A 9,895-nucleotide genomic window follows, 5' to 3' on the forward strand; every position below is an offset into this window, starting at 1 on the left:
GATTTTTTCCTGTGATGAGTATGAAGTGTCCTTCTCTATCTCTTTTGATTGATTTTTAGTTTGAAGTTTATGTTAGATACTAAAATAGCTACACCCACTTGTTTTTTAGGTTCATTTGATTGGAAAGTCTTTCCCAATGCTTTACTCTGAGGTAATGTCTATCTCTAAGGTTGAAGTATGTTTCTTGTATGCAGCAAAAAGATGGATACTGTTTTCATATCCATTCTGTTAGCTCATGTATTGTTATAGATGAATTGAGTCTATAATTTTATATTAAGAGATATTAATGAACAGTGGTTGTTAATTCCTGTTATTTCCATTGGTAGTGTTTGTGTGTTTCCTTCTTTGGGGTCTGCTAGTATGAGGTTATCTGTGTTTGGGGGAGTGCACTAGCTTCCTTGTGTTGGAATTTTCCTTCTAGTACTTTCTGTAAGGCTAGATTTGTGGATAGGTGTTGTTTAAATCTGGTTTTGTCATGGAATATGTTATTTTCTTCATCCATGGTGATTGAAAGCTTTGCCGGGTATAGAAGTCTGGGCTTGCATCCATGGTCTCTTAGTGTCTGCAGCACATCTGTCCAGAACCTTCTGGCTTTCAGGGTTTCCATTAATCAGGTGTAATTCTCATAGATCTACCTTTATATGTTACTTGAACTTTTTCCTTTGCAGCTCTTAATATTCTTTCTTTATTCTGTATGTTAATGTGTTGATTATTTTATGGTGAGGGGACTTTCTTTTCTGGTCCAGTCTATTTGTTGTTCTGTAAGCTTCTTGTACCACCATAGGCATATCCTTCTTTAGGTTGGGAGAGTTTTTTTTTTCAATGATTTTGTTGAATTTATTTTCTGTGGCTTTGAGATGGAGTTCTCTTTCTTCTATCCTTATTCTTAGGTTTGGTCTTTTCATGTTGACCCAGGTTTCCTGGATGTTTTATGTTAAGGATTTATTGGATTTAACATTTTCTTTGACCAATGAATCTATTTCCTCTACCATATTTTTAACTCCTGAGATTCTCTCTTCTATCTCTTGTAGTTTGTTAGTTATGCTTATGGTGTGAGAGGTCCTTCTGTCTATGTGTTGCTTGTATTGGTTGATGAATAAAGAAACTGCTTTGGCCTATAGCAAGGTAGAACTTAGCTAGGTGGGGAAAGCTAAACTAAATGTTAGGGGGGGAAAAGGTAGAGAGCCAGGAGAAACCATGTAGCCCTGCCAGAGACAGATGCTGGGGACAGAAATTTTCTGGTAAGCCACAGCCACGTGATGATACACAGATTAATAGAAATGAGTTACATTAAGATGTAAGAGTTAGCCAATATGACTAACTAGACCTGGAAGGAGGTGGGTGGTCCTTGGACTTCCCACAGGGTAGGGAACCCTGATTGCTCTTCGGGCTGATGAGGGAGGGGGACATGATTGAGGAAGGGGGAGGGACATGGGAGGCAGTGACGGGAAGGAGGCAGAAATCTTTAATAAATTAATTAATTAATTAATTAATTAAAAAAAAGAAATGAGCCCTCAAGAGGAAAAAAAAAGAGTTAGCCAATATGGAACTAAAGCTAATAGACCAAGCAGTGATTTAATTAATATAGTTTCTGTGTGGTTATTTTGGGACTGAGCAACCAGGAACAAACAAGTGGCCCTCTACAACAAATTGCCACTATAACATGTACTAGCTAAATCCACATAAAGCATGAGAAAGCTTGGAAAAGAATTCTAGACACAAAAGAACAGAGTTAAGCACGGCTTTTTGGTAGCCATGCTGTGGCTGTCAGCATGCTGCAGCTCCTTTAAGACAGATCTTCCTGATTCAGTGGTAGCAGATGAAAAATGAGTGGTTTTGAAACAGGCTTCCTGGTTTGTTCTGCCAGAACTAACTCTGGCTCTTTCAGGAGGCTGAGCATTTAAATGGGGTTCATGAGCCAAGTGCTACAAGTGCTTAATGGCTCCACATAGACCCACCACATACTTGGAACTGGGGCAGTGTGCACGGCTTATAGAGGCAATGAACATGCCTCCACCATGCTCTGGGCAGAGCCAAAAGGCAAAGCAGCCTTAGTACTTGTCACACTGCTGCTTAGTTTTTTAAGAAGTGCTTACTATTTTAAGAAGCAGTCCTGGTCAGAAAAGAATTACAGATATGCAATAAGGACAGATTCAGACATAAAAGACCTCTAAATGAGACATAGTGTGTTTAAAAAAATGTACGTAGGCTTAGGTGAGAGAATAAAAAGAGTATAGAGTGTTATAAAAGGAAGTAAATGGTTTATTAAAAAGTAAAACGTCTTTAAAGAGACAGACTACAGTCATAGATTAAAGAAATAAAGAAAAATAATCCACATAAAGATGGAGAATGTGCAGAGAGTCTAGAGTATGCATATTATTGTGTTTTCTTTTAATTGTTTTGATTGCAAAGGAGCTAAGTAACCAACATATATACTTTAAAGGTATCTTGTCTTCAAAATTTGGGTCTAAGGATATGTTGCTTATGTAAAGAGGTCCTGCTTTTGTTTCCATAGAAGATAAAAACCTGTGGATTAATTCCAGACTAATGTGGCTTGATGGACCAAGACTCCCTGAAAGGTCACTGTAAACACTGCCAAAAATTACTTCACCCAACAAAAAACAAGAAGCAGTTTGGAGAGAACTATGCCCAAATTCCCAAATATCGTTTATAAATGTTTGTTTACATTTAAAGTGGGATATGATATAGATATGACTAATTTGCATTGTTATAGATCTTGGTTTATTTATGCTCTTGATTAAGGTATTATGATTGTGCAGTTCATTTAAAAATGTAATGTATAATTAAGAAATATATGCTAATTGATAATCATATATAATAGTCAAGCTTGTAGCCATGTTAGTTAGGTTTTCTAGATATATAGAGATATATTTCAGTGAGATAGGTATTCCTTGAATCTTTCAGAGACCTTCAGAATATGACATTTAAAATGTTTTAAGGAGTTACAACTTTTCATGACATGAGACACATCTGCTCTTCGTAGCACCAATCTACTTCAAGAAGATGATGGGCATCGAAGAGGCTCCTTAGGGAGTTTGTTAGCCATTTTGGGCAAGACACTGCTCTTGCCTGGACTGTTTGACTGGACATGCAGGACCCACAGAGAAATGACTGTTGAACTTGCCTAAAGTTGAGATGGTCCTTTGGGGTTCTTGCTACATTGAAAGAGTTTGTCAAACATTCTGCAGGACACAGAAGAAAGCAACTGATGGAATTTGCCATTACAAGCAGAACAAATCTTCAAATTTCCTGCTTCATGAAAAGCTGGATACCATGGGCCAGTAGGCTGAAGATGAGTGCCCACAATTTACAAAAGAACTTTGCGTAACTATCCAGGTAGTGAGATGTCTCTATCAATTCTAAAGTTTTGGAAGTTGGTTACAATGCACTTCCTGTTTACTTAGGTAATATTATATCCTTCTGGAGTCTTTGATGGTGTTGAAGAATAGATAGTTATAATTTTAGTTTTCCTTATTTATAATAAAAGATAAAGTGGATATAAATATTGTAACTAATTTTTGCTTGATAACTGTTTTGTTGTATGTAATTTTACTATGTTAAAGTTAAAACCTTCCTTTTTATTTAAACAGTAAAGGGGAAATGGTGTGACCAGTCCTTCCGTCTATGTCTTGCTTTTATTCATTAATGAATAAAGAAACTGAATATGGCAAGGTAGAACTTAGCTAGGTGGGGAAAACTAAACTGAATTCTGGGTAAAAGAAAGCAGATTCAGGAAAAGCCATGTAGCCTCACCAGAGACAGATGCTGGGAATGGAACTTTACCCAGTAAGCCACAGCCATGTGGCGAGACCCAGGTTAATAGAAATGGATTAAATTGAGATGTAAGAGTTAGCCAATAAGAAACTAGAACTAATAGGCCAAGCAACGTGATTTAATTACTACAGTTTCTGTGTGATTATTTCAGGGCTGAGTAGCTGGGAACAAACAAGCAGCCTCCTACAACATACTTACATCAGTAGTTCCTGTTTGTTTACCCAGGTTTTCCATTTCCAGAATTCCCTTGGTATGTGTTTTCTTTATTGACTCTATTTCAATTTTCAAATCTTGAACTGTTTGCTTCACCTGTTTGTTTTTTTTTATTTCTTTTCTTGGCTTTCTTTAAGATATTTATTGTTTGTCTTTTCCTCCATTTCTTTAAGGGAATTTTTTTATTTCCTCTTCAAGGGTCTCTATCATCTTCAGAAAGTTATATTTAAGGACATTTTCTTCTGCTTCTTCTGGGTTAGGATGCTCAGGTCGCCCTTTTGTGGGACCACGAGGTTCAGGTGTTGCCGTCATTGTTCTTTAGCTTGTTGAATGTATTCTTGCATTGGTATCTACCCATCTCTTCCTCCAAGGTGTGCAGGTGGGGTCTGTGCATCAGGAGGTTTCTCTTTCTCCAACTGGTGCACGTGGATCCTATGGCTTGGGTGATCACTTCTCCTCCTTGTGTAGGCAGGGCCATGCCTTTGGTAGTCGCTGATGTGGTTCTAGGGGATTTTCTCCAGGTACAGTCAGGGCCAAAGCTCCAATGGTTGTAGGTGCAGTCAGGCATGGTTGCAGGTATGAGGAGCCTGCTCCTGTGTCTCTGGGGTTTGGTGGTTGTGGGTGGGGCATAGGATGTTCCTCGAAGGGCTAGGGCCTGGAGAGCAGGGCTGTCCATCTGGGAACCCAGACACTCACCTCTCTAGGAGCAGTAAGGACCAAGGCTCCAGTGGTCAGAGATGTGGTGGGGGATGACTGCAGGTGTGGGGAGTCTACTCCCAGGTCCCTGGGGCCTACCTAGATGGGGGTGGGGCACAGGATGTGCCTCCAGGGGCTAGGGACTAGAGAGCTGGGCCCTCCAGTAATGAACTCAGACACTCACCCCTCCAAAGGCAGTTGGGACTAAGGTTCAGGTGGTCAGAGACTGTTTTGACATTTTCATAATTAGTGATTGGTGGGGAAGGCCCAGAGCATGGTGTGTGGTGCCACCCCTGGGTTGGTGATCCTGGGTTCTATAAGAAAGCAAGCTGAACAAGCAACAAGTGCATGTCAGTAAGCAGCACCCCTCCATGGCTTCTGCATCAGCTCCTGCCTCCAGGTTCCTGCCTTCCCTGAGTGCCTGCCATCACTGCTTTTGATGGTGGATTGTTATATGGAACTGTGAGAAAAAATTAACAACTTGTTTTTTAATCATGATGTTTCATCATGTCAATAGAAACGCTAAGTAATAAAGGTCCATAAACAAAGTATTCAATGTTTTATAAAAAGTCAATCAGCAGCTGGGGGTGGTGGCTCACACCTTTAATCCCAGCACTTAAAAGACAGAGTCAGGTGGATCTCCGTGATTTCAAGGCCAGCCTTGTCTACAGAGTGAGTTCCAGGACAGCCAGGGCAAGTAGAGAAAATCTATCTCCAAAATCAAATAACAAACAAGTCAATCTGCACACAAATTATACTTTAAATGTAACAAACTTCCATTGCAACTCTAGAGGGTTTTACATGAAATGCCACACATTCTAAACTTACACCAAAAACTAAATGAAATGAAAATAGCCAAGATTTAAAGATTCTTCATCTTCACTATTAAATAGGGAGATAAAAATATCATTTTAACCACCACTTTGACAAAATTAAAAAGCCTGACCACAAAACCTTGACCATGTGGTAATTAAAATAGTATATGCAATCTTTCTATTTTCTCTTCTAGACCAAAAAAGAAGGCAAATAGGAGCAAAAACACCATGTTCGTTCAGAGTGCAACCAGTGCCAGTGAGGAACCAGTGGGTGTCTAGCTTTTCCTGATGATGGACTGATGAAAAAGGCCACCAACTGTCCAAATGAAGTTAGGAGAAAACAGTAAGCAGCTGAACAAAGTGACAAAAATAAATAAAAACCAATGCACAATCTAACAGTTGCCAGAGTTAGACAGATAAACCCAAATATGGGTGGACGAAGAGATTCGACCATATAATAAAGTGCCTAAAATGAATTTAAATTTTGAAAACCTAATCTAAGAAGCCAGAGGAACCCAGGTATAGTGGCACACGGCTGCAATCTAGAACTTGGGAAGTGGAGACAGGAAGTTGTCCTCCACCATTCAGCAAACCTAAGCTATATGAAAGTAGAGGTAGGGAGGTGGCAATTTGGGCAAGAAACTGCCCTTGTCTGGACTGCTTGGTGGTATACTGTATGAACTGAACATGCAGGATCCACTGAAAAGTGCCTGCTGATCTTTCCAAAACATAGGATGATCCCTTCAGTGTTCCTGCTTCACATAAGAAACTATCAGACATCCTGCAGGACACAGAAGAAAACAATTGACAAACTTTGCCAGTGCAAGGCAGAACAGATCTTCAAATTTCCTGTTTCACTGAAAAGTCTGCCAGATGTTATGGGCCTGTAGGCTAAAGATGTTTGCCCCAGTGGGGTACAAAAGAACTTTGGGTGACTGTTCAGGTAGCGAGCTGTCTCTGTCAGTTCTAGAACTTTGGGAGTTGCTTACAATGTACTTCCTGATTACTTACATAGTACTATATCCTTCTGTAGTCTTTAGAGTTGAAGAGTAAATAATTATAATTATAGTTTTCCTTAGTTATGATAAAAGATAAATTAGATATAAAACTTTAGACTCACAAAGATAGGATCGATGATAGAGTATTTTCCTTAATTTGCGAAATGTAAATGAACTAAATACTGTAACTATAATTCTTGCTTGACATAGTAATTTTACTATGTTAAAGTTAAAACCTTCCTTTTTAATTAGACAAAAAAAATGGGAGATATGTGGGATGTCTTTCTTTTATGTGTTGCTTTTACTGACTGATGAATAAAGCTATTTTGGCAAATGGCTTAGCAGAGTAAAGACAGGTGGGAAATGTGAAGAAAGTTAAGAGAGAGAATAGGCAAAGTCAAGAGATGCCATGTAGCCACTGAAGGAGATAGATACCAGAACCTTACTGGTAAGCCACAGACTCATGGTGATACATAGATTAATAAAAATGGGTTAATTTAAGATGTAGGAATATATCTGAGCAATTGGCCAAACAGTATTGTAATTAACATAGTTTCTGTGTGATTATTCAGGTCTGGGCAGCCAAGAAATGAAAGCACAGTCTTGGTTTGCACCATCTCCAAAAAATATTATAAACATGAATAAATAAATACAACATCAGTAAGGAATTATCACCACAGGAAGTTCTAGGTTCAATTAGTAGTACTGAAAAGCACCATCAAATTTTCAGGAAGCTAGACAACATGGCCCATGTTGTCTCACGTGATCTAGGAACATTTTTTAAATCTGGGGTGTTATCCAGACCACTGAGAGGAAACTTGACATAAAACAGCAGTAGAGTATACTGGAAATTAAAAAGAAACCTCAGGCTAGTGAGTAGGTATTATTTTTTCTTAGTTTTAACATTTTTAGTTTTTGCTTGTACACATGTGCGTGCATCCAAGCGGAGGTCAGAGGACCCCTCCTTCCAGTGAGGGATCTGGTTTGGACTATTGTTCTTACTAGCTGATCCGTCTCACAGCCTGTGAAAGTGCACTATTAATCAGAAGTGTCTAATGTCATTATTGGTTCAGGAAAGCATTCCATTTTGTCCATGGCTTTCCAAAGCCAAGAAGTTTCTATAGAGCTTCTTCACTTACATTTATCAGCATTATGTGGAGGCCCAAAAATGTGAGCCTATTTCCACTTCGAAGGTCAGAGAGTTTCAGTTTGCTCAAGGTTGTTGCCATTCCACCCCTCCTAGTCAGAGAGTTGTAATTTACTCCCAGTTCCTTCAAGATTATTGTCCATTTCTACCTCAAAGGTTTCACCTAGATTAGATCAGAGAGTTCTGCTCACTCAAGCTTATCGTCAACGGGTGTAGCTAATATCCAGACCTTTTATTTCAGGAATAGAGAAAGAAGTACATATGTTTCTACCCCAAACAATGGTCTAAGGGTCTAACTAAGTTCCTACTCCCTTAGGGAGATAACAGTGGATTCCACCCAGAGAGTTGTTTGCCAACAGAACGTTTGGTCTAGGGTGTAAGCGTGACTTGTTTTGTTCTAGCAACAGATGATTTAACTAAGAATGTAGCCCATGACCTTCAATTGGTCTGTTCATTTCCTTGTGTCATATTAATGCAGTTTTTTTTTTATCGTACTCCTACCTTTTGGGGTTGGGGTATATTAAGCAAATGAAAATTAAACACAGGCAATTTCAGCATTCACTGGAACTCCCTCCCGGTACTGTCTTATGGTTTCTGTTTGTTATTTTCACTCGCATCTTTGCCTTCTTTACTATTTTTGTAATCCCCATGTCCCTACCCTGGTAAGTGGTATTTTTGTTGAAGCTGGTCTCCGGCAACATTATAGACAGAAGAGAAAACTACCTCTTATACCTCTCACTGTGTATGAGTCTAAGGAACTTAACATATAAATTTTATACACCTGTTGATTATGAAAAGGGAATCAGCTCAAACTCTCTCACTCTACACTCAAGTACACATTGGTTGTGGCTTGTCAGAAGGTGTGGGGTCTGTCCCCACCATCACACAAGTCATTTTGCAGTGAACACAAGCTAGGTGTCCTCCAAGTTCTGATGTGTTCACACTAGAACTCACGGGTTGAAGGTTCAATCCTTAAGACAGTCCCTACCCCAGACCCAGCCACAAGCCCCGCTACAAAGGGGTTTCCATGTTCCCACCCACAAGTTCAGTTAGTTTGCTAGATGGCCTCTCAGTACTTGGGATAACACAATGCTTACCTTGACCGCTTTGTTTTTGAAGGATTCCAAGGGAGACATCCAGTTGAATACGCAGGTAGGGTGAGGGCTTAAGGAAAGTTGAGAACAAGACCCTCCATCCCTATGGAGGAGAGGTGCACCATTCTCCAAATACACAGGTGATTTTTGCTTACCTTCTTGGAAGGTATGGTTGAAGGATGGAAGATCACAACAACGATTGGACAAAAAGGGTCTGATCTAATGCTGATGGACAGAGTGGAGAACCCAGCAAGGCCTGTCGAGATTTTTTCTTTCCTGCACGCTCACAATACTCCATCCTCCTGCGTGTGGGGCTGAAGTCCCTCTGAAGTGGAAGTTGTGTGAGGTACTGTCTGACAAGGCAGGTCAGAGACTTTCTCACTGACCAGCTCCAGCTCATCCAAGTGGGATAGGATCAGCGCTCCTCCAATCTGAAGAGAACTCCCGGTTTCTGTGGTACCTGAGAAGGTTTTAAAAAGCGCAGAAGGCCGGAGTGCTTTTGCCTTCTGAAACCTAAGAATAATACGTGGTGTCCCTGTAAGTTAGGAAACAACGGGCTGAAAGATAGAAAGATCGAGGTACACACAGGTATGCGTGGATATATCCTAATTTCACAACTACCCTTAGTGACATATAGGTTCTTGGTTTTATTTTATGTATATTAGTGCTCTAACTGCCTGCACACCAGAAGAGGGCACCCAATAGGCTCTTACAGGCAAGTCCTTCCAGGAATGTGTTACCTAAGAGTTTGAAACAGAAGCTTGCAGAGCTGTGAGGGAAATCTCTTGTGTCAACACAACTCTCGAGAATGACTAGCGCTCTGAGGAACTAAGAGGCGTGTTTTCAGCCAGAGCACGAGAGTGGGTTCTCTTGAATTTTTAAGAATATGTGTATAACTTATAGTCACAGAGCAGCAGGAAGGTGAGCTTTGTGTGTGGACAAGGATGGCGTCCTGGGAGAACATGGGGCCTGTCCTCTGAGGGTCTGAGCTGAGCTGCAAGAGGACCAGAGAGAGGAGGCGGGGCCTGAGTGAGCTGAGGGAGAGGAGGCGGGGCCTGAGTGAGCTGAGGGAGAGGAGGCGGGGCCTGAGTGAGCTGAGGGCGAGGAGGAGGGGCCTGAGTGAGCTGAGGGCGAGGA

This window comes from Microtus ochrogaster, unplaced genomic scaffold (assembly GCF_000317375.1).
Source record: "Microtus ochrogaster isolate Prairie Vole_2 unplaced genomic scaffold, MicOch1.0 UNK127, whole genome shotgun sequence".
In the NCBI taxonomy this organism is placed as follows: Eukaryota; Metazoa; Chordata; class Mammalia; order Rodentia; family Cricetidae; genus Microtus; species Microtus ochrogaster.